This window comes from Pseudorca crassidens, chromosome 12, assembly GCF_039906515.1.
Source record: "Pseudorca crassidens isolate mPseCra1 chromosome 12, mPseCra1.hap1, whole genome shotgun sequence".
Taxonomy (NCBI): domain Eukaryota; kingdom Metazoa; phylum Chordata; class Mammalia; order Artiodactyla; family Delphinidae; genus Pseudorca; species Pseudorca crassidens.
The window spans coordinates 69,476,906-69,503,549 of NC_090307.1; the positions used below are offsets into that span (position 1 = coordinate 69,476,906).

The window sequence follows — 26,644 nt, forward strand, 5'->3', positions numbered from 1 at the left end:
ACCAAACTATAAGAGATAACCTTTGGCCACATAATTTTTTCCTTAAGCAATAAATATGAAAATGTAATGCCGCCTTCATGTGAAAAAACAGTCACTTAGAATCACCTTTCCTCCTCTAACATTAAAGTGGGTTTTTAAGAGGCTAGTCCTCTTGTTTGAGTTATTTCCATATTCTTATGAATACCAGCTGGTGGAAGCCAATACAAAATCCTTTCTAAAGGTGTTGGGATATTATAAAACAAGAACAGAATAAACTGTCATTCATTAGTGACATTATACCTCAAAGCTCAAACTACTGTGGTTGCAGTGGCCAATGAGACAGTTCCAGCTATCAACTGTAGGCATTAGGAGGCAATTGGTAGATCCAGGGTACTATTTACAATCTTATTATAAAGGCCAAACATTTCTTAATTTACATAAAATTCTTTAATGCGTAATTACAACATGGATACTGGCTAAGCCAGGAAAGCTGCTGCAAAAGATTGCCTGCAAAATGCAATATATTATTTAAAGGCTGTAAGAACATTTATTATGCAGAATCTTGCATTTCTAAAATATTAGTCTCGTCATGATGGAGTAAATGGTTTGGGACTAGCCCTCCCACCATAACCAACTAGAAGAGTGGACAAAATATATAAACCAAAATTCTTGGACGATCGACAACAGACAGCACAGAACTTCAATCCCTGAGAGAAGGGAAATAAACTACTTCAGACCTCTGACTGCCCAAGCTTTTTGCCTCAAAGTACTTTGCACACCCTGGCCAAAAAGCAGAAATCCAAGCACAGTAGAAACCCAATCAGAAACTCAATTATGAGTTTCAAAAGTCTAAGACAGCTGTAACTTGAGGTATCCTTTTTTCTTTTTTAATACAGTTGACTATACATTATATTAATTTCAGGTGTACAACATAGTGATTCAATATTTTCATACATTATACTCCATATAAAATTATTATAAAATACTGGCGGGCTTCCCTGGTGGCGCAGTGGTTGAGAGTCTGCCTGCCGATGCAGGGGACACGGGTTCGTGCCCCGGTCCGGGAAGATCCCACGTGCCGCAGAGCGGCTAGGCCCGTGAGCCCTGAGCCTGCGCGTCCGGAGCCTGTTGCTCTGCAACGGAAGAGGCCACAACAGTGAGAGGGCTGCGTACCACAAACAAACAAACAAAAAGATACTGGCTATATTCACTGAGCTTCTGTCTTTACTGAACTAAGCTGTACATGCATAGAATGAGATTCCACGAGGTTGGGCAAAGAAGAATCACTGGGTAATAAACAACTACGTGGGAACAAGTACTGGAGTTTATTTTACACAGATGTGGGGTTCTAACCAACCTCAACCAGAGTGAAGAGATCTTACTAAATACTCCAGCATTCAGTTGAAACCTTACAGGCAGAGCTAAACTAGCCCTAGGGCAAAGACTTCTCTTGGCCCACCCTAACAAAGCTTTAAATAAAAACAAATTTTGAGGAATTCGGATAAGTATAAATTATCTTTTCTTCTTTAAAAGAACAGTTGACTCTTTAAAGCAAATATAACAGTGAATTATGGGTTTTATAACGTATCTAGAAGTTAAATGTATGACAATAACACAAAGGACAGAAGGAAGGGAAAATGGAGGTACACTACCAGAGGACTCTCATATTATACATCAAATGGTATAACATTATTTAAAGGTAGACTGTGGTAAGTTAAAGGGGCTTATTGTAAACCCTAGCTAGGAAGAAAAATAAGCACAGTTAATACACTAAAATAAGAGATAAGTTAAATACTACAAAATACTTAACCCAAAAAATGGCAATAAAAATAAAGAATAGATGGGGTGAATAGTGTCAAGGAGGAAAAACTTCCTCTACTCTTAAGTTTCATACTGGAGGCCAGCAAATTAAACTCAAAACTCACAGATTAACAAGCGGAAAAAACTAGGTTTATTCATATGCATATGAAAAATGCACAAAAGAAGTGGCTCTTTAAACAGCTAAAGATGGAGGCTTATATACCTAATTTAATAGAAAAGGTAGGAGATGAAAAGGCTTCTATGGGGAACAACAAATGGATTTCTAGAGGAATAAACAGAAGAAAGTTTGTCATAATGTTTATGCAGGTGTAAGTGGTCTTATCCATTTTTTCTTAATGGCCATAAATTTCTCTGGAGAGGGGATTTATGGGAACCTCACTCCAGAAGTTTCTGCTTTGAGAAAAGGGAAGCTCCAGGAAGGCTTCTTTCTGAATTGTTGAATATCAAATGCCTTTAGTTTAAAATAATCATATATCGGGCTTCCCTGGTGGCGCAGTGGTTGAGAGTCCACCTGCCGATGCAGGGGATACGGATTCGTGCCCCGGTCCGGGAAGATCCCACATGCCGCGGAGCGGCTGGGCCCGTGAGCCATGGCCGCTGAGCCTGCGCTCCGCAACGGGAGAGGCCGCAACAGTGAGAGGCCCGCGTACCGCAAAAAAAATAAAAAATAAAATAACCATGTATCAATTCTAGAGATCCGAGTGGATCTCCACAATAGAAAACAAGGAGCAAGCTGGTAGACTTAAACCTAACCATATCAATACTTAAATGTTAACAGACTTTTTAAAAGATACCAATTAAAAGGCAGAGGCTGTCAGACTAAATTTAAAAAATCAAGCTCTAACTATGTGCTAACTACAAGAAACACACTGTAAATATAAAGACAAAGACAGGTTGAAAGTAAAGGTTGGAAAAAGATACACCATTCAAATACCAGTCTAGTCCTAAGAAAGCTACAAGAGCTATCCATATTCATGTCAAAGTTGCCTTGGGAAGAGCAAATATTACCAAGATAAAGTAGGACAAGTCATTATGATAAAACGGTGAGTTTACTGAGAACACATAACAATCCTAAAATATATATGCACCTAAAAACAGAACTTCAAAAAACATGAGGCAAAAACTGACAGAACTGAATCCATAATTGTAGTTTGAGATTTTAGCACTCCTCTTTCAGTAACTGATAGAACAAGTAGAACAAAACAATATATAAGTGTATACAAGACTAATAATGCTAACAACCAATAACTGATGTCTACCTGCAGGGTACACATTCTTCTCAAGGACATATACAATATTTACCATCATGTGCCTCACCACAAAACAAACCTCAAATTCAAAAGACTGAAATCCTATACAGTATGTTCTCTGATCACAATGGTATTAAATTAGAATTCAGTAACAATAAGATAACTAAAACCCCAAGTATCTGTTAACTGAACAAAATACTTCCAAATAATCCATAGCAAAAAAGACATTACAAGAGAAATTAGAAAATATTTCAAACTGAATGGTAGTACATAGTATGTCAAGTTGTGGGATGCAGCTACAGCATTGCTTAGAGGAAATTTTATATATCTATATACAAAATGATGAACCTCAACCCTTATCTCATTCATTAAACAGACTCTAACTTGAAGTGTTTCACAGAACTAAATGTAAAACCACAAACTTGCAAAAGAAAAATTTAAGAAAATATTAGTGACCTTAGGCTTACAGAAGATTCCTTAGATAGGATATAAAGAACATTAACTATAAGAGAAATAACAGATCAGTAACTTGGACTTCATAAAAATTAAATTTTTCAATCTTTGAAAGATACCGTTAAGAAAATGAAAAGGCAAAACCCACAAACTATGAGAACATATTTGCAAAACCTGTAATAAAGGACTCATATCCAGAAAACATAAAGAACTCTTGCAATTTAAAAAACAACCTGATTTTTCAACTGGGCAAAAGATTTTAAAGAACACTTCAAAGAAGATAAATGATTAGCAAATAAGCACACGAAAAGATGATCAATGTTAATCATCTGGAAATTACAAAGTAAAACTACAGTAATATATCACTACGGACCCAGAAGAATGGCTAAATAAAGACTGACTATACCAAGGGTTAACAAGGATGTGGAACACCTGGAATTCTCATACACTGCTGGTAGGAATACAAAACAGTATAGTCACTTTGGAAAACAATTGGGCAGTTTCTTATAAAGTTATAAACATACATTTACTACATAACTCCAATTTCCACTTCTAGGTATTTAACTGAGAGAAATTAAAACAAATGCCCAAAGACCTGTATACATATATTTATAAGGAACTTTATTCATTACAGCTACAAACTAGAAACCCAAATATCCATCAACTAATGAATAAAGAAACTATGGAATATCCATATAATGGAATACTACAATTAAATACAACCTACTACTACTTTTAACAAAAGGAATGAATCTCAAAGCATTATGTTAAGTCAAAGAGGGCAGAGAAGGGCTTCCCTGGTGGCGCAGTGGTTAAGAATCCGCCTGCCAATGCAGGGCACACGGGTTCAAGCCCTGGCCCAGGAAGATCCCACGTGCCGCGGAGCAACTAAGCCCGTGCGCCACAACTAAGCCCGTGCGCCACAACTACCGAACCTGTGCTCTAGAGCCTGCAAGCCACAACTACTGAAGCCCCCGCACCTAGAGCCCATGCTCCGCAACAAGAGAAGCCACCGTGATGAGAAGCCCATGCACCTCAATGAAGAGCAGCCCCCACCCGTCGCAACTAGAGAAAGCCTTCGGGCAGCAACGAAGACCCAACCCAGCCAAAAATAAATTGATAAAAAAAAAAAGAGGGCAGACACAAAATAGTATGTATTGTATGATTCCATTTATGTGACATTTTAGAATAAAGGCAAAACTATGGTTATAGAAAGTTATCAGTAACTGCCACAGGCAGGGATTGGGGAAGAAAAGTGATCCAAACTTTTTGGGGTGATAGAAATAGGAGTATTTATATGACTTTATACAATTTTAAAAACTCAAACTACATAGTTAAAAATGAGTGAATTTGGGGAATTCCCTGGCGGTTCAGTGGTTAAGACTCCAGGCTTCACTGCAGGGGGCGTGGGTTCGATCCCTGGTTGGGGGACTAAGATCCCATACACTGCTTGGCACGAGGAAAAAAAAAAGTGAAATTTTGTGCAAATTATACCTCAATGAAGCTTTTTTCCCCCACACTTAGCAGCAAAAAAAGTCAGAGGTATACACATATGTTCCAGGTAAGGCAAGTATTTTTCCAAAATCTTAGTTAGAGTAAGGCTCTAAGAAGTTAATGACTTGCCCCAAAATCATTAGTAACTGGTGGAACCATGTTTAGGGATACAGATCATTTTATTGTAAATCTAAACACAGAATGTATGCTTTAGGAATGACCATGAGAATCTGTATAACTAATACCCTTTTGATGGAGCTCCACGAACTGCATTTAACCCATAGTGAAGCCGTAAAGGAAGTTTCAACTTACTCAGGGCAAGCCAGCTAAAACAGATTAGGCTAAAAGTTGGATGGTGTAGCACAGATACCTCAAATACTTGCCAGTGGTCATGTTTATTTTGGGAGTGGATTATTTTAAAGTTCTTCTTGTTAACTGAAGTGCCTATGCATTAATCCCAGTATTCAAAGGCTTCCAAAACAAAAATTCTGAAAGTTTTGAGTACTTTACCTTTCATTTTCCCATTATGTGTTACAATCAAGCAATTAGGGTCAAGTAATGAAAGAACCAGATTTTGCAAGACAACATAGTATCAACAGCTTATTTTATTTATTTATTTTTTTATTATTTTTTTTTTGCAGTATGCGGGCCTCTCACTGTTGTGGCCTCTCCCGTTGCAGAGCACAGGCTCTGGACGTGCAGGCTCAGCAGCCATGGCTCACGGGTCTAGCCGCTCCGCGGCATGTGGGACCTTCCCGGACCGGGGCACAAACCCGTGTCCCCTACATCGGCAGGCGGACTCTCAACCACTGCGCCGCCAGGAAAGCCCTCAACAGCTTATTTTAAAAGCAAGACAAGAAAGCTGCCCTTAATACTTATTAACCACATCAATCTTAACCTCAGCCTAAAGAAAACAAATTAAAACTTTTCTTCATCTCTATTACCAATTCATTTCACAAGAGTCTAGCATCTAATCCAGAAGTAGGCAATCCATGGAACCTACAGCAAATACTAGTTGTTCACTAATTCTTAGCATACGTAGCTCATCTCTTCAATTCCTCTTGTCTGTTCTACTTTCCAGTTTTTCTCCTCCCTCTTTCTGCCACTTTTATACGGTTACCACAGCCTCTTTTTGAGAAAACAATAGAGGATATTCATGCCTGATGAGTGAATTATGATTATAATCTAACTTTCTATCTTTGCTCTTCTACTTATGGTGATAATCTCTTTAAAGGAAACTTCTACATCGTATAGGTATAAACGGTTAGAAAAGAATACTGATCCATTCTATACCCATCCTGACACTTTTCCCTATAAGCAAAGACCACTGAAAATTGAAAATACTTCATTATTTTCACTGATTCTGAATATTATGTATGAACGGAATTTACCTATGCATATTAATTATTTACCCTGAGATTAAAGTCCAAACTATCTTTAAACATTACTAGACTAATATTAGATATATTAGAACTCTCAATTTTAAGCGAAAGAAACCCAAGCTAACTTAAAATCAGAACTGCCTGGCTCACAGAAGGATACTAAGGTGGTGCACAGATACAAAAAGAATGAACTTCAGGCAGTAGGGCCTCAAATCTCAATGCCACCAGATCCATCTCTTTATTTCATGCTCCTCTTTACTCATTTGGCCTCATTCTCTCCCACTATAGACAAACCTCCTGCCTCCCGCTAGAGGCAGTCTCAGCTTCACAAGCCCAGAAGAAAACTGACAGCTTTCTCCTGTCATCTGTGTATCAATACCAGTGAAGAATACCTACTGGCCCTTTGTGTAGGATGCCAATCAGTACAAGTGAGAGAGACAAAACTGGCCAGGCCTAATACACATGTTCTACCCTTAAGGCACCAGAAAATGAGTAACGAGAAATCTTGCTGAATAAACTAAAAGCAATGACTTGCCACTATCTATAAGTTATCTTGGTTCCGTGAATTAAATGTAAGGACCTCAAAAACAAACAAAAATCCAATGAAAACCCTATTCCTTTTACTAGTATAATTAGGGGTTGGGGAAGCCCCTAATGTTCAAAAAATCTGCCTTAAGGGCACAATCTAGGAATTAGCAATAATCCTCCAGATATAATCCAAAATGTAAAAAATAAAGAAATCTAACCCCTGGCTCTAAAACCAGTGACCTAAAATTACAGAAAAGTCCAAACACAGGGGGAAAAGGTCAATTTAATGAGCATATATATGATAGTTTAGCAAGAAACAGAGCAATCTCATTTTAAAAATTCACTCAGTGATGGCACAAATCTGAAATTAAAGCATAACATGAGACTCATATTTGTTAGTGATCATATAATCAACACAGCAATGGCTAAGAATCATACAACACTCAGGGAGCTAAATATTTCTGGAGAAATGCTTCCTTTTTTTCCCCCCTTCTGGCACGCCACGGTTTGCAGGATCCTAGTCCCCTGACCAGGGATGGAACCCGGGCCCCCTGCAGTGGAAGCAGAGTTTTAACCACTGAACTGCCAGGGAATTCCCACTTCCTTCCTTGAAAGGCATTTAAGTGGAAAGGAATCTGAAACTTCCTAGCATATCTAAGTTTTAAATTACTTTGTTTCAAGGCTAATCATTTCAAACAATTGAGTGTTATGAAGAAAACTCACAACCCAAAATTCTTCACTGATCCACCACTCAGTTTAAATGACGCAGTTCGCTACCCTCTACGGATTTTATCTTTCCGGCACTTTCAGTCCCATGCAAGCTGTTTCTGTTCTACATAACTGCATGTATACTCAGAATTGAATTCAAACGATGACCTACATTTAGTAGTATCTGAGTACCTGTAAGACATAAAAAAAGGCTCACTCTCTACTAATTCTTATCTTTCAAGCTCAATCTGAGGGAATAAAATGATATTCTATTTTTAATAAATAGCAAATTTATAGTTATTTATGATAATTAAATTCCTTAATACAGAGTTCTGTTAGTCATACTACTTATGAAAACATTACAAAAACGCAGAGCTGCAAATAGTGTAGGGGAGAAGGTCCTTGCTCGTAACAATTATAATAGCCAACACATACAAAGAACTCTTCCATGTGCTTCACCATTTATTAGTCATTTAATCTTAAAACAACCCTATGAGGTATTATCCCATTTTACAAAGGGGGTAGGTAACTAAGGCACAAAAAGATAAGTTAACCTGCCCAAGTCATAGAGCTAGCTAATAATTTACAGATCCAAGTTTAAATCATATAAGAACTTAAGTAGGACAAGCATATATAAGACCAATTCAAAAACAAAAGGGCCAGACACTGCTTTGGGAAAGATTCCTCAGTGTTCTCCCCAGTGCTGCAAGCAATAATAAATCCGTCCTTCTCCAGAGTTTAAAAAAAAAGGCAAGGGGGTAATGTCATACTACTCCATTTCAAAAAGGCAAAAAAGAAGAAAAACTAGGATTTTTGTCCTCTCAGTGCACTGAAACCAGGCCCAGATTACTGGGTTAGGGGTGGGGGGGTGGGGGTGGGGAAGAGATATCTATATTCTCAAATTATACAAAAATATCACAAAGTAATATTTCTTCAAGAAAAGCACTTAAAGAGGCACATTCTGGATAAAGCACATATTAAATTACAGCACTCAGAAAACTAAGTTTTTATTTCCTAAACTTTATGCTTGAAAAAAATACAGTAAATAGCTAAAAGCAATCTTCCTTAATATTCTATAGGAAAGGACTATCATGTTAACAATTTTTATTGGTACATAGAAAGTACCACAATAATCAAAAAAGGGTCAATCTATCACTGTGGCATATTCACTTAGCTTTATCTCTGAAAAATACTTTCAGATTATTGAGGTGTTTTCTTATCTCTGAAACAACTTTAAACAACATGAAAGGGCATACTGCTATTTCCACACAGAGTCAGCAATGATCTTCGGTAGTGATTATAGTTTAATTTGCCATGTAGAAAAACTTAAGCCTATAAAATTGGATTTAGAAATGGAGCTGCAATCATTCTAATCCACAAAAACAACCACAGTTAGTACTTATTTCATGACTCGGAAGCAAGTCCACCTTCTTAATATTTTTACTCCTAAAATATGCAACACTAGTAGGCAAAGGGTCTGTTCCTCAAAACTGAACTGATTCTGGTCTTGCTTTGGTTTCTTCTAGTCTGTTCAAGTAGGAAACAGTAGCTACAGTGTCTGACATGAACATGATACGTGTGCTTACTACTGAGCTAAGTATATTCCCCGAGCTCTAGAAAACTGATATGGCATTGAGCTTCTTGAGTTAACCCTTAGTTATTACAAGATTATTCTCATCCAGTCCAAGAGAAGGAAATGGTACTACAGCCTCACAAAGGTCACCACCATTCTGAATCTGCACCTTTTTGCCCATCCCCAAGTTTTACAAGATCATTACGAAAAAAATCTTACTTGCATCCTACTACAGAAGTCTTTCCTACCCTTATTCCCAGGAGATACAAGTAAGATCACATCTTGATTTCTTGGCTGCCTTTCACTGATGTTATCATAGCATGAAGCTTTGAAATAGGACCCTGGGATAGGCCATTGCCTTCAAAGTGTCTATCATTACTCCTTGGTGAGTCAGCTTCTGGACTGCTGCCAATGTGCTTTTTGTTGTGTTTATCATGAAACCATATTTCTGCAGAGTTGAAATAGTGGCCAAAACACTGCATTTCCAAAGACTCCCTCAGGTGTTTATCAAAGAAAGGACACAGATACATATCCAAGCAAGCCACTCACATGTTTCAGTAAAAGAAGGAATGAATAACCCAAGCAGGTTTACATAGTATCATGTTAAAAGATTCTCTTCTGTGCAAGTGTCCAAAAATGCCCTGTAAAATCTCCTGATAACTTTAAGTAGATGTTATGCAAATGGGTACATTTAAAAGTTTTTCATGCTCTTGACAAAGGAAAAGTTATCTTTTTCTGTATCAGGTAAACTAGCTGAAGAATTCTCAAGTTAACAAAAGTTTGAGATACCCAGGAATTCTCTCTGAAGGCTCATCAAATATCTCTAAAGGGAAAAATCTATTTTTGTATCTTTTTAGATGAACCCACTAATAAATTTTTGTATTTCTTCGTCTTGAGAAGGTAAAACACTGGGAATGGGGGAAGAGTGTGTGTAATGCAACTTAAGTAGTTCCATGGAGCAGGAATGCAAAAGCTCCTAGCTCTAAATAAAGTAATGGGGCTTCCCTGGTGGCGCAGCGGTTGAGAGTCCGCCTGCCGATGCAGGGAACACAGGTTCGTGCCCCGGTCCAGGAAGATCCCACATGTCACGGAGCAGCTAGGCCCGTGAGCCATGGCCGCTGAGCCTGCGCGTCCGGAGCCTGTGCTCCGCAACGGGAGAAGCCACAACAGTGAGAGGCCCGCGTACCGCAAAAAAAAAAAAAAAAAAAGTAATGGACCGTTATAATGCCTTCAGGGAAAGAAGCAGTGTTATCACTATAGTAACAGTAGCAACGACCACTACCGGCATATATGGAGTGCTTACTATTGGCTAGCTACTGTTGTAAGCATTTGCCGAATCCTAATTAAGGCCCCAAGTGCACTGTTATCCCCATTTTAAAACTGAGAAATCTGAGGCAAGGAGAAATTAAGGAATTTGCCTAGGATCACATGGTACTAGTGGTAAAACCAAGATTAAAACCCAAGCCTGAGCTCTTCACCATACTAAACTGCAAGAGTGGAAAGAACATCCAACTTGTTATTAGAAGACCTGGACTGAAGTTCTAATTCAGCTCTTCACTAGCAGTGCAACCTCAGACAAGTTCTGACAGCTTTGAAACACAATTTATTCACCTGTAAAGTGAGAGTAATAGTACAGCCTGCCCTGCCTACTTCACTAGGTAGCAGTGAAAATTAAGTGTGCAACTAATACAGCTAATTAAAATTTTATTCGTAATACTGATCCCATGGTTGCTACCTCCATACTCCCATATTTCTAATTTTGGCAACCCTATCCTGGAATTCTCAACTTGAATCACCAATATTGTAGTCTTAGGAAAAGTAAAGAACCTAAGTCTTGCCACTAGCAAACAACCACATACAGAAAACAAACTGTTAATTTGTAATCCCCATTACTGTCAAGAGTGGGCATCTCCGGATGGGTATTTCCATGGGAAATAGCTAGAAACATGATAGCCTACAAGTGAGATATCCCCTTAACCAAATGTTCATATTTGAAGTGTAATGTCTCTTGGTTCTAAACACAACATTCAGTTTTCTAAATATCTTAACTCAGAAGAAATGTACATTGCTGAAAGTAGCTCTGTATACCAAGTACCTCATCACAGTATCCAAAAGGCTTAAACTAATCTAATTCTAAGACTAATCAAAAGAAACACACACATACTATTCTCGAAGATGTCATATACCACCTACAGTCTCTGTAGTCCTCTGCAGGGTCAGAATCAGAACCCTGAAACATTAACTTGCAAAAATTGCCTGCAATTTCTTTCCCAAGATAAAAGCTCCTACACCTCTTTTTCTTGCCCTCATATTGCTAGAAAAAGAAAGTTCACTACACAGAAAAAAAAAGAGGATAATTTTAATTCAAGTAGCTAATCAACCATAAACTGTAAGTTTTATGACTTGTTTACATGAAACTGGCAACCAATATTAATACTTCCAGCTATCTTGCGGGAACTCTGTAGTGCTAAACCTGTTTTACTTATAGACTTTTCATAACCAATTATATAACCATTCTGCTAGCTAGAGGAACAAAAGAAAGTCAAAGATTCACAATTCAAGAGCTACTAAAAACAAAATATGACATTATGCACTAAGGAGTTTGATAAGTAAATATATCCACTAAGTACATGTGCCTACTTCCTTAATTTTAAAAAATTCTCATTATTTACAGTTTACACTGTAAGATTATTTGTATAACAAATTATTCTCATTCCAGAGTGAAATTTTTGGGGGGTGAAGTTTACTAAGCAATTAACAAAATTCTGTGAAAATAACAAGCTTTTTCAGGTTCCATAATAAAATTTAAAAAGCTCTAGGCACCATATATTTTTTTAAACCATAAGAAAACACATACATGGGCATACACACACGTGTGTGAATACTTTGATAGCAGCTTTATTTGTAGTTATCAAAACCTGGACAACCAGGACTTCCCTGGTGGCACAGTGGTTAAGAATCCCCCTGCCAATTCAGGGGACATGGGTTCGAGACCTGGTCCGTGAAGATCGCACATGCCACGGAGCAACAAAGCCCGTGCACCACAACTACTGAGCCTACACTCTAGAGCCTGTGAGCCACAACTACTGAAGCCTGCAAGCCCTACAGCCCGTGCTCTGCAACAAAAGAAGCCACCGCAATGAGAAGCCTGCGCACTGCAACAAAGAGTAGCCCCCGCTCCCTGCAACTAGAGAAAGCCCACGCACAGCAACGAAGACCCAACGCAGCCAAAAATAAACAAACTGGACAACCCAAATGAACTTGGAACGTGAATATACAAACTGTGGTACATCCATACAATGGAATGCTACTCGGCAATAAAAAGTAATCACTGATACACAAACTATGGATGTCTCAAAGTGCCTTACGTTAAATAAAAGCAGCCAGTCTCAAAAGGTTACATACTGCATGATTCCATTTATATGAAATTCTGGAAAAGACAAAACTATAGCGACAAAACAGATCAGTAGTTCCCAAAGACAATTTGAGGTGATGGAACTCTTCTATATCTTGATTAGTGTTGATCATGTGTTTCCAAAACTTGCAGAACTGTACTCAAAAAGGGTGAGTTTTACTGTATGTAAGTTATACCTTAGTCTAAAATAAATTTTTACAGAATCTGTATTATTGTCCTGAAAACAAGGACCAGATGCTGCTGAAACAACCGATACAGGAACACTAAACCTTATTAGATCTGCCTCCAAGTCTGAAAACTCCCTTCCATTAACATTTTGCCTAGAAATCTAAACAGTATTTGTAAAGTAGAAATAAACTGACTTAGGATTAAAAAAACAAATCTATTTTTAAAAGAAAACTACCTAGTGTTTACATCCTAGTCATTTTAAGAAGAAAATGAGCTTTGTCAAGGACAGAATAAAACCCAAACAGTAAGTATTAACATCAATCTTTTCCATAATCATGACAGTCACAACAAATGAGGTTCCTTTTTCTAATTTTGGTTCAAAAACCAAAATTTTACTTCACAAAATCTGTAAAACATTATTAAAAGATCTTAATATTTGCCTAAAATCCTTAAGTACTTTCACTTAGCTAGGCAGTATAGCAAAGAACGCAACTACCTGGGCAAGTTACTTAATCCCATTTTGCCTCAATTTCCTCATCACTAAAATTGCAATAATTATACCTACCTCTGGGAATAATCCTAGACAATTAAACAACTTAATACATGTAAATTGCTTAGAATAGTGCCTAGCATACTTAAAAGCCTCAAAAATTTTTAAGCCAATGTAAATGAATAATCTTAATAATCACCAGCTGTGTGTCCTTGTACAAATCATTTTATCTTTTCACATCACAATTCTGTTCTGTAAGGTCAGAGACCTGAATTCAAGCCTAAAGGGCTATCTAGTAATATTATTCTATGTTCCTATAATTTTGAATTGCACCAGTCACCTTGCAAAGAAGGTTAGGTATGATCCCCAATGTATAGAAAAATCTGAGACCCAAATTAAGTTAAATGATTTGCCCAAGGAGATAGTAAAGGAAGAGCCAAGGCAAAGATATGGTATTCTGAGAATCCTCAAAACTTTGTTCTCTTCAAAAATTCTCACCCTCTATCAACTCCTTCCCTTCTTACAGACATAGGTACGACATACTCAAAAACAAATGAACAACAACAAAAAAACCCTCCAATGTAGTTGTTTTTTTTGGCCACGCCACAAGGCATGCGGGATCTTGGTTTCCAGGCCAGGGATCGAACCCATGCCCCCTGCAGTGGAAGCAGAGTCTTAACCATTGGACCACGAGGGACGTCTCTCCAATATACTCATTTTAAAAATTCATTAAGCTATACATTTTTTATGCACCCTTCTGCATGTTTTAGATTGTAATTTTAAAAGACAAAATAGGCTTCATCATTAAGTGTATTCACGTATGAACAGACGTAGCAGAAAAATTAAAAAGCTAAAGAAAGACAAACTCAGCTAATTATGTTCATTAAAATTTTGTGAGGCGGTAAAAGTTTTAAAACTGAAGTGTTACATACATACAAAAAAGTTTATATAAGTATACTACTCAATGATTCTCATAAAGAAAACCATGAAATTACCACCCAGATCAAGATACAGAACATTAACAACCCTATAGTCTCCCTTATGCTCACTACCAAAAATAACCATTATTCTGACTTCTGTTGCCATCTATCAGTTTTGTCTTTTTTTTTTTAACTTTATAGAAATGGAATCACATAATAAGCACTGTTTGTGAATGGGTTCTTCCATTTACACTTAATTTTTCTTCTTGCAAAGTGCATTTAGGTAAGCCTAGTAAGAAAGGTTCTCTCGTGTATTATCAAATATTCAAATTTAAACCATAAATCATTCTCAAAGCAAACCATTTCTCAAGCCATAAAATATCTAAGATATTGATTTGTTTAAAGTATAGCTGGTATTCCCTCTCTCCCCAATGAGATTTCTAAAACAGAAATTTTCAGTTACTTTTAATTGGAGAAAATAGAGATCCAAATGTCTCGATATTGAATAAAATTTGAATTATAAATTATAAAATTTGAATTATAACCTTTAAAAAGCAAGACAGAAGAAAAAAGGGACATCATGAAAAAATTTCAGACCATAATTCTCTTAAAATTAATTTTGATCTTCTATATAGAAAAGAGTTGTCAATTAATTATAGCCAACACTGAACACAAAAATGCAAAAATCTGGTTTGCACTAAAATACGTAATTCCAACACAATTTTGATAGCACTGCAACAAAATTTTTAAATAACGAAATGCTTCTACTTTATCCTGAGATCTCCTCCTCCTGCTAATCTACATCACTGTTTCATTTTAACAGACCATAATCTGTGCCATCTAACATGTAGCATTAGCCACATGTGGCTATTTAAATTTAAATTAAAATTAAAAATTTTTAATTTATTGGGATGGCTCTAGTAGTACTTAGTTGTCTTTAACTTCATTCAAAACAATTTTGTTACTGTATTGTGACACCTGTCATATCAGGGTACAGTAAAAAAAAAAAAAAAAAAAAAACTTGGGACTTCCCTGGTGGCGCAATGCTTAAGAATCCACCTGCCAATGCAGGGGACTCGGGTTCGATCCCTGGTCCGGGAAGATCCCATATGCCACAGAGCAACTAAGCCCGCGCGCCACTATTACTGAAGCCCACGCACCCTAGAGCCCGTGCTCTGCAGCAAGAGAAGCCACCGCAATGAGAAGCCTGCACACTGCAACGAAGTGTAGCCCCAGCTCACCGCAACTAGAGAAAGCCCGCGCACAGCAACGAAGACCCAACGCAGCTGAAAATTTATAAAAAAAAAAAAAACTTATCAAAACTGGTGAATTTTTGTGTAGCTGTTTTAATATTCAAGATGGAAGAAAAAAGTAATATTTTTGCCATATTATGCTTTATTATTTCAAGAAAGGTAAAAACGCAACTGAAACGCAAAAAAAGATTTGTGCAGTGTATGGAGAAGGTGCTGTGACAGATCAAATGTGTCAAAAGTGGTTTGAGAAGTTTCGTGGTGGAGATTTCTCACTGGGCAATGCTCCATGGTCGGGTAGACCAGTTGAAGTTGATAGTGATCAAATCGAGACATTGAGAACAATCAACGTTATACCACATGGGAGATAGCTGACATATTCAAAATATCCAAATCAAGCGATGAAAATCATTTGCACCAGCCTGGTTATGTTAATCACTTTGATGTTTGGATTCCACACAAGTTAAGCAAAAAAAAACCTTCTTGACCATATTTCCGCATTTGATTCTCTACTTAAATGTGATGAAAACGTTCCGTTTTCAAAACAAATTGTGTCGGGCAATGCAAAGTGGATACTGTACAATAATGTGGAAAGGAAGAGATCGTGGGCAAGTGAAATGAACCACCACCAACCACACCAAAGGCCGGTCTTCATCCAAAGAAGTTGATGTTGTGTATATGGTGGGACTGGAAGGGAGTCCTCTATTACGAGCTCCTCTGGAAAACCAAACGATTAATTCCAACAAGTACTGCTCCCAATTAGACCAGCTGAAAGAGCACTTGACGAAAAGCGTCCAGAATTAGTCAACAGAAAACGCACAATCTTCCATCAGGATAACGCAAGACTGCATGTTTCTTCGGTGACCAGGCAAAAACTGTTACAGCTTGGCTGGGAAATTCTAATTCATCCGCTGCATTCACCAGACATTGCACGTTTGGATTTCCATTTATTTCTGTCTTTATAAAATTCTCTTAATGGAAAAAATTTCAATTCCCTAGAAGACTGTAAAAGGCACCTGGAACAGTTCTTTGCTCAAAAAGATTAAAAGTTTTGGGAAGATGGAATTATGAAGTTGTCTGAAAAATGGCAGAAGGTAGTGGACCAAAAGGGTGAATATGTTCTTCAATAAAGTTCTCAGTGAAAATGAAAAATGTCTTTTATTTTTACTTAAAAACCAAAGGCTTTTTGGCCAACCCAACAGTTCCTTGGTCAAACTAGCCAAATTTCAAGTGCTCAATATGTACTGAACAGCAGTTATCGAATGTCAGAAGGAATCAGAGAAAGTTCTATTGAACAACACAGGTTCCATACATGCTGTCTCATCTCCCACTCCTCATCCCTTATTATGCTAAAATTAACCTAAGAAAATGATGGATGACTAGTATGGATCACCAAATCCCATTGTTTCCCATTTCACTCAAATTTAATTATCACTCGTTTGGAAATCTCCTTGGCCTCCACTATGCCTCATTAACCTAATTTTAACAGGTTTTCTTAAAATTCAATCTTCTCCCACTCCCCTAAATGTGAGCCTCAATCTCTGGCTCTTCTAGGTTCAAGATCTCATCCAGATAAGGCCTACCTTTCTTCCTGCCTCAAGTTCTCTATCTCCAAGCTCCTGCAGGACATTTTTACTACTATACCCTGGCCTCAATGTTAAACGTGTGAAGGGTTTCATTTTAGTCCTTTTCCAAAACCAGCTCCCCCTCCCAATTCCATATTTCTATACTATCACTATTCTCTGAGACCCAAAACCCACCAACTCTGAATCCTTGCCACTAACCTCCCATTCAAATTTGTGTATCTCCTTTAGGGTATCAACCAACAACCCTCTACTTTAATCTAGCTATCTAAATTACCACCTTGCCACCACCTTAATTCAGGTCCTTATTACCTAATTCTGAGTACAGTACAGATTCTTCACTGCTTTCTAATCTTTGCCTGCTCCCGATCATGCAAACTACCACCAAACACATCTTCACCAAAACTGCCTTTGATCTCAGCCTAAAAGGGCTCAGTACAGCAAGTAAAAGAAATTTCAAGGGGCTTCCCTGGTGGCGCAGTGGTTGGGAGTCCGCCTGCCAGTGCAGGGGACGCGGGTTCGTGCCCCGGTCCGGGAGGATCCCATGTGCCGCGGAGCAGCTGGGCCTGTGAGCCATGGCCGCTGGGCCTGCACGTCTGGGACCTGTGCTCCACTACGGGACAGGCCACAGCAGTGAGAGGCCCGCGTACCGCAAAAAAAAAAAAAAAAAAAAAAAAAGAAAGAAATTTCAAATAACTTAAGGATTTGATTAATTTATAGCACTTTACAAACTTATTTTTGAATCCTCTATTCTGTGCTAGCAAAACTAAAACTATTCCCCGAACACAGCTCTATGTGCCTCACCTATATAAAGCTGGGACGCCTCCTAGTTTCTACTATGCAATTTTAACATGTTAGCTGCTTTATATTACAAAGCTATCCATCTCAGCGCCTCTTACATAGCACCCATTTTGAACAGACCTAAGTGAACAGACCAGGAATAAGAAAGTTACAAATACACGTATGGGTTTAGATTTAATATAAAAGCATCAATATTTATTGCATGCAATTCTATTCCCCCAAAATTTACTCTGCAGAATTATTTCTGTGGAAATTATCCTACCGTTGTTCAAAAGTATAAAGTGCTAGAATATCCATGAGAGACAGCACTTTTTGTAATAAGGGAAAAAAATCCCTAGATGTCCATCAGTAAAGGACTGGATAAATAATTGTAGCATGCCTATAAAAAGTTTTAAAACACTACAGTCCTTAAAAATGAGGTAAATCTATATTTTGTGATACAGTAAGATGTCTGTAGTACATTACTGAGAAAAAAAACAAATTGTAGATAAGCACGTACAGTTTGATCCTATTAAAGGGAAATTTTAAGATCTATATATTAACTGAAAACAACTATTAATAGGGGACTAAAATTGCATTCTATTCATACAACTGAATAGCTATTAAGCTAATAGCTTTTAAGTGAAGTAAATATACATGTATCAACACAGATAAATTTCAAGCTTTTCAAACAGAATATATACACTAAGGTACCACACACATTTGAAACACCATAATACTACATGTTAAATACACAGAGACATTTGTTGGAAGAATGAAAGAGCATGGGCTAAGAGAGTAAAACCACCTCTGGATAATGGAAACAGGATCTAAGATGAATGCAAAAGGGACTCCAAACTATATATTTTGATTTTTAAAAACAAATATAAATACACCTTTCAGGCAACTCTTGCAAGATGTCAACATCTATTAAATCTAAATCAACATCTTTTAAATTAGGTACATGGTGATTATTAAATTATTCTCCATATTTTTCTAAATTTTGAAATATTTAAATTTTACTTTTAAAAAAAAGAAAGCCAAGATTGTGGAATTTTGAAACAGAGGAACATGGCCTTTATCGACTTCTACAGGGTATTTTTTTTTGACAAGCCTATATATCTTTATTATAATATTTTTAACTAAAAATCTCTATAAATTTATATTAGCACCTACCTTTATTACCTTGATTGCTCTTCAACTTTAATCTTATTCTTTAAAATAATAAAGTAGGGCTTCCCTGGTGGCACAGTGGTTGAGAGTCCGCCTGCCGGTGCAGGGGACACGGGTTCGTGCCCTGGTCCGGGAAGATCCCACGTGCCGCGGAGCGGCTGGGCCCGTGAGCCATGGCCGCTGAACCTGCACGTCCAGAGCCTGTGCTCCGCAACGGGAGAGGCCACAACAGGGAGAGGCCCGCGTACCGTAAAAAACAAACAAACAAAAAAACTAAAATAAAATAATGAAGTAAGGGCAGATAGTTAAAAAAAGTTCTACCCCAGAAATCTAACATTCTGAATATTTACACAGCATTTAAGTCACTATAACATGCAATAAACAGCAAAAGCCCAGGCTCTACCTAAACTCTATCACTTAAACTCTAAAGGATGTATTACATAGACGTTCCTAAAATATCAACAGATAAATGAGTAAATAAACTTACAGTGGCTCAACTCCCAGCTGTACATTAACACCAAAACCCCAATGAGACTCTACTGCCAAAATAAGTCATTTATCTAAGTACATTCCAGTTCAAATTACATGTACAAAATCAGTATCACATCTGAGTTGCTATAGTCCCACTTGATTTTTTTTAACATCTTTGTTGGAGTATAACTGCTTTACAATGGTTAGTTTCTGCTTTATAACAAAGTGAATCAGCTATACATACACATATATCCCCCTATCTCTTCCCTCTTGCGTTACCCTCCCTCCCACCCTCCCTATCCCACCCTCTAGGTGGTCACAAAGCACCGAGCTGATCTCCCTGTGCTATGCGGCTGCTGCCCACTGGCTATCTATTTTACATTTGGTAGTATATATAAGTCCATGCCACTCTCTCACTTCGTCCCAGCTTACCCTCCCCCCTCCCCGTGTCCTCAAGTCCATTCACTACATCTGCGTCTTTACTCCTCTCCTGCCCCTAGGTTCTTTATCACCTTTTTTTTTTTAGATTCCATATATGTGTGTTAGCATGTAGTATTTGTTTTTCTCTTTCTGACTTACTTCACTCTGTATGACAGACTCTAGGTCCACCCACCTCACTACAAATAACTCAATTTCATTTCTTTTTATGGCTGAGTAATATTCCATTGTATATATGTGCCACATCTTCTTTACCCATTCATCTATCGTTGGACATTTAGGTTGCTTCCATGTCCTGGGTATTGTAAATAGAGCTGCAATGAACATTGTGGTGCATGACTGTTTTTGAATTATGGTTTTCTCAGGGTATATGCCCAGTAGTAGGATTGCTGGGTTGTATGGTACTTCTATTTTTAGTTTTTTAAGGAACCTCCATACTGTTCTCCATCTACTTGATATTTTTAAACACACACACACACACACACACACAGCTACAGTTCTTGCTCCGCATGGCAAGTCCACATGGCATATCAGCAAGCAAACTGGGAATTCAGGCCAAGTCCTGTGTTTACAGTACATAGAATCTGATTTTTCTTTTTAAGGTTTCATAATTCTCAAACAGCTCATTAGGAAAAGAAAAATTAGATGGAGGTCTTGTGTTTAACTGTGACCAAAGCCCAGACTGTCTCAGTCATAGTGGAAATTACAATAAGAAAGTTCAAATCAGCTTGTCTGCCCCATTTTCCCATACCACTTCCTACAGCTGCCACTCTGCTTAGGAACTGGAGTCAGTTAAGGAACCACTTCCTTCCTCTATTTTTTTTTTTTTTTTTGGCTACACCCCACAGCATGCAGAACTTCCCCAACCAGGGAGTGAACCCGCACCCCCTGCAGTGGAAGTGCGGAATCTTAACCACTGGACCACCAGGGAAGACCACAACCCACTTCCTCAATGGTGACTATGACTTAAACCTTCATAAGCCAGCCAATGAAAACTAAGGACAGGGACTTCCCTGGTAGTGCAGTGGTTAAGAATCCACCTGTCAATGCAGGGGACAGGGGTTTGATCCCTGGTCTGGGAAGATCCCACATGCCACAGAGCAACTATGCCTGTGTACCACAACTACTGAGCCTGAGCTCTAGAGCCCACAAGCCACAACTACTGAAGCCCGTGCACTCTACAGACCATGCTCCGCAACAAGAGAAGCCAGCGCAATGAGAAGCCCACGCACTGCAATGAAGAGTAGCCCCCTCTCGCCGCAACTAGAGAAAGCCTGCGCGCAGCAACGAACACCCAACACAGCCAAAAAAAAAAAAAAAAACTAAGGATATTAAAATGTACTTTAAAATAGCAGCTTTTTCCTAATTATAAGAGTAATACATGTTCATTACAGAAAATTGGGAAACTACAGAAGAATATGAAGCAGAAAATGGTCACTATCCCAGCCAGAAATTAATCACTATTAATATTTCCATTCTTGTCTTTACAGGGTCTCTTTTATATATAAAAGTATATTAGCTCACTTACCAAACATGATTTTAAGTTCAGCAGACCAAAGGGGAATAAAATACTAGCTTCTTCAGAAGACTAACTTTTTTTTCAGTGTGTTCAGAGTAAACCAAAACCACGTGTACAGGCAACTGGAGAGGGTAAGACAAGTGAGAGAAATCATACTTGCTCCTTTTCATTCACCCTATGGCAAACCATGAAGTCCATGTTTCAAGAACCACTATACACCCAACGACTAACTAATGAGTATGTTTCCTTTTTAAATAGGAAGCTACTATATAAATAAATATACACATACATATACACACACACACACACAGTCTTGCCAGTAGGAGGGACACACACAGTGAAAAGAATTACATCTAGACTAATTTTTTTGTCACCATGAATCTATCCTTAAGAGAAAGTAAGAGGATATCTGAAAGGCTGATGTAAAGTTAATGACCTCTCCCACAAAAACATTTTCTGTGCACATCAGATTAACGAAAAATCTAACTACAGAAAATGATGTATTGGTTTTACAATGCTATAACTTATTTACACATGTAAATATATATGTTCGAGTTCAAACAGTTAGTCCATAAATATTGATAGCTTACTTTGTACCAGGCAGTATATAAAGTGCTGAGGAGTGAAGGAGAATAGCCATCAGTACCTACTTCTGCAGGGATTACAGTCTACCTCTTTAAATATGATGTCAAACACTAGGCATGTGGCCTCAAAGGAGTCACAACATCCCTGATTAAATGATGCTTTCAAATCCTTATGAGGATCTAAGAAGATGTATGTGACAGCACCTTATAAATCATGCTACCTAAGGTAAAAAGGGATACCTGGCCCTTTTCCCAAAATACTGTATATAGCAATCCCCTTCAGTATAAATTATCTTTTAACTGGCAAAAAAAATTTCTTTTAACTAGCAAAAAATAATCGCTAAGGTTGCTCTTTTCACAATATCTAAGATTTCAATATTATCTTTCTCTGATATCGACCCATATAAAATAACTGAAATTAAATTCCCCATGATGGGAAGTGAGAGGGAGACTCATTTTTGTAGTGCAAAAAACACCATTTTCTGATTTCATAACTTACAGCGGGGAGGAAAGGGGCAAATCAAAAGTAACTTATTCAAACTTAAGGAAAAAAGTTACCTTTTAATCTAAGATTCATCAGGGAAAGTTTCAACCCAAGAATGCATTTTTTAAAAGTTACTGACTCAGGCTCTTCCAAATGGAGTTAGAGTGAAAGGTTAATTGTGGTATTTTGCAAGCAAAGGAAAGCAAGTACGGAGCAATTTTTTCAGTCTCCAAGACTTTTTTTTTTTTTTTTTTTGCGGTACGCGGGCCTCTCCCGTTGCGGAGCACAGGCAACAGACGCGCAGGATCAGCAGCCATGGCTTACGGACCTAGCCGCTCCGCGGCATGTGGGATCTTCCCGGACCGGGGCACGAACCCATGTCCCCTGCATCGGCAGGTAGACTATCAACCACTGCGCCACCAGGGAAGCCCAGACCTAAGCTCTTAGAAAACAAAAATGTTATAACCAAACTGCTTTCCATAAAGCATAGACTTTTAAAAATATACTCTACACAATATCAGTTCTTCATATCTAAAAGAAGTAGACTAATTATTTAGACTGTTTCCTATCCTATGATTTGCCCTTTTCAATTCAGCCACGTCAACAATGACAAAAGGTATCAAACTGATGCTTTATGAGCAAGGTTTATGTTTGCACTTATTGAGGATGTGACTCTGAACAGCATGGGACACTTTAAAGACTATCATAATCCAACTAGGCTGGACCATCTGCACAATTAGTGGAAAGGCCCAAAAACAGTCAACCATAAAAGCCCAACGTTAAATCTTAAGCGTCGAAAGCAGTTACGTCCGAAGTAGAGTATAGTACACTTCAAGGAGTACCCAAGATGCTCCACTGGGGTAAACAAGAAAGATATTTGAACTTTATTTTTAATTCTCATCCTTGTTAATTTTTTTGTTTATATTTTATAAGGTACACAATAACCAGTTACTATACATATTATTTGTAAATTAAATACTTAAGGATTGAACATTAATACTCAAATTTTTTTTTACTGTTGGGATGAGCAATCAAAAAGTTTACAGACCCTTGGTCTAAAGTAGTCCCTATCACTGCACTTTCATTTTTACCTGCCCCTTCCACAGTTAAGCTGTAGAGGCTAAGATCTGATGCTGAAAAAAGAACAAAGGAAAACTATTCCCAAACTATTTTAAACTCCCACCAACAAGCTAAAAGGTAGTAAATCACTAGCAAGAATATATGGAATTGCACAGGGAGCTCAGCTCGGTGCTCTGTGTCAACCTAAATGGGTGGGATGGGTGGGTGGAAGGGAGGTCCAAGAGGAAGGGGATATATGCATACATATAGCTGATTCACTTCATTGTACAGCAGAAACTAACACAATATTGTAAAGCAATTTTACCCCAATTAAAAAAAAAGAATACATGGAATTGGACACTGATATTCTCTTGCTGAGACTTTAAAATAGCATCCTATCTAGAGGGTGCCCTGAGTATATTCAAATTTAAAAAACAAAACCTGGGGCTTCCCTGGTGGCTCAGTGGTTAAGAATCTGCCTGTCAATGCAGGAGACATGTGTTCAAGTCCTGGTCCGGGAAGATCCCACATGCCGCAGAGCTACTAAGCCCGTGCGCCACAACTACTGAGCCTGCGCTCTAGAGCCTGCAGGCCACAACTACTGAGCCCGTGTGTCACAACTACTGAAGCCCGTGCGCCTAGAGCCTGTGCTCCACAACAAGAAAAGCCACTGCAGTGAGAAGCCCGCGCACCGCAATGAAGAGTAGCTCCCGCTCGCCACAACTAGAGGAAGCCTGGGTGCAGCAACGAAGACCCAACGCAGCCCAAAATAAATTTAAAAATAAAACCCTTTGCCAGGTAAGCCCACTTTTAGGAATTTAGCCTAAGGAAACAATAGCACATGTATTTTAAAAGTCCAAACAAGGGAATTCCCTGGCAGTACAGTGGTTAGGGCTCCATGCTTCCACTGCAGGGAGCACAGGTTTGATCCCTGGTCGGGGAAGCAAAATCCCGCAAGACATGGGGTGCAGAAAAACAAAAAAAAAAGAAAAGAAAAAATACATTTTATGTTGCAACTCAATACACATATATAAATGTATAAAACAACAAAAGTTTCCCAAATCAATAATTATTTTTACCATTTTTGATGTGCTGATATTTTCTAGTTTTTAGAAATCACCACGTTGATTTCACTACCCTATGACGTTGCCACCTGCCATTTAGAAAACAGCCCTAAAATTTTACACAGAATGTACAAAACTCCTTGACCCTTCCACTTTCTACCACCATTCTAACATAACAAAATGTGTGAAATCTAGCAAGTCTACTCCAAGTGCAAACCTGGGCACAAATGTAAGACTCCCAGATCCCTCTGAAGTTTCTTGAAACACTGACCATTTCTATTGGCAGACTGGTACAAGTGCTTGCTAAAAGGTTTCTCCAGGCACAGTACAGACATTTTGTTGTTGCTTTACCAGAGATATTAGTAAATTCTGCACTTGACAGCAGATACCAGATTTTACCACTGCTCCACAAGCCAACTCTTCCAGGAAAATAGGATTGTAATACAATATGACTCCATTATCATCCCCTTACATTTTTAGATTGCTTTTCATATACACCACTCCATTTGATCCTCACTGACAGGTTGATATAAACAGAGAATTTGCTCTTCTTCCTTTTACTAATGAAGGAACTGAAGCTCAGAAGGGTTATGTGGTTTGCCAGAAACAATACAGCTAATGAGAAGCACAACCCAGGCTTGAACCCAGGACTCACTGGTCATCCAATGCCATGCTACAATAGTTTTCACTTTGAACATCTGATACAAATGTGAATTCAAAAGGTATGTTAAGGTTCTAGGCGCAAAAGTGAAGATACAAGCATGAAATTAAAATTAAAAATAACAAAGAATATTAACAATTTTCTAGCCTCTAAAATTATTGGGAATCCTAATTCAATTGGATATGTATTTAATCTCATGCTTTGTCTTAAGTTTCACTGATTATAAAATTACATATAAATTCACCACAGAAAATTACAAAATTGGGTGGTCTGTAAGAAACAGCTGACCACATAAATTACACAAACTTCCCCCGAACCATTCTTAATCTTGTGGCTTCACACTAAATTTTGAAGTTCCCTATGTGAAATCCATTTTGATTTCAACACTAAGTTAATTACAACAGCATAAGCATGTTGTTTCTGCATAATACTTGCAACATGAGCTCAATTTCCAGAGCTCTTTTGGACAATGTCTAAAATCCATAAGTCAAAAGCAGAATTCAAAACAGAATGTTCTTTTTTCAGTTTTTTTTTAATTAAAAGGTTCATCTACCTATATGAGATTAATACTAAGTAACAATTACAAATTATTAAAGATTTCCAAATTCAGGCTGGAGAAACTACTTGAGGTCAACAAGTACAGGCCTTTAATCATAGATTGATAAGAAAACTGAGGTCCAGAGAAGCGACATTCCTAACAGCAGTCACAGAGTCAAATTAATGACACAATCTCTGCCAATCTACAGCTTCCCATTATTCTAAATACCTCTGTATGTAACAAAATGTGCTTAAAAACACCAATACCTAAAAAAATGAAGAAACACATACACACACAAAAAAAATATTAAGGCACATTTAAGACCCAAAAACTAGAGAACAGGATAGTGTGCAATAGCAGTCTTTAGAAAACAGAATCTCTTGATGGGATCTCAAAGTTCCAAACCACAAGGACTAAAAAACTCACTCTTTAATCCAATGCAAATGATCAAGTAACTTTTAATAACACTGTTATCAACCACCAAAACTGTTCTTTTTCCCATCTCAATACTATTCATTTACTCAACAAATATCTGAGAGCACAGTATATGCTGGGAACTATGCTAGCTACTGGAGACACCAAAGAACAAAACAAACATGGCCTCTGGCTCTTGTAGTGGACAACTAGGTGTACTTCTCTAACAATACTACACTATGATTTAACAGGATATTTAGCAAACTCCTTCACTGCTCTATACAACTGTAACATTTTCTTCCAACTCTTCCAAACTTACAACAAACCTCACCACACCCCTTCTGCAATATAACTACTTCCTTTGGTAACTCAGCACTCCACTTTACCACAGAAGGTGTTAACCAAAACTGCAACAGATTTTAAAACTGACTTTACCAGTCCTCAG

General features: G+C 37.9%; 1 protein-coding gene across 16 annotated transcripts in view; it reads right to left on the minus strand.

The window, feature by feature from the left end:
- MTMR3 (myotubularin related protein 3) overlaps positions 1 to 26,644 on the minus strand; it is a 144,647-nt gene that overhangs the window by 115,669 nt on the left and 2,334 nt on the right. The window contains exon 2 of one of the 16 annotated variants that reach the window (XM_067700284.1): positions 18,971 to 19,168. The exons of the other annotated variants lie outside the window; for them this stretch is intronic. The gene's annotated coding sequence lies outside the window, so the exon portion shown is untranslated. The remainder of the gene's footprint in view (positions 1 to 18,970; positions 19,169 to 26,644) is intronic. 16 annotated transcript variants of the gene reach the window in all.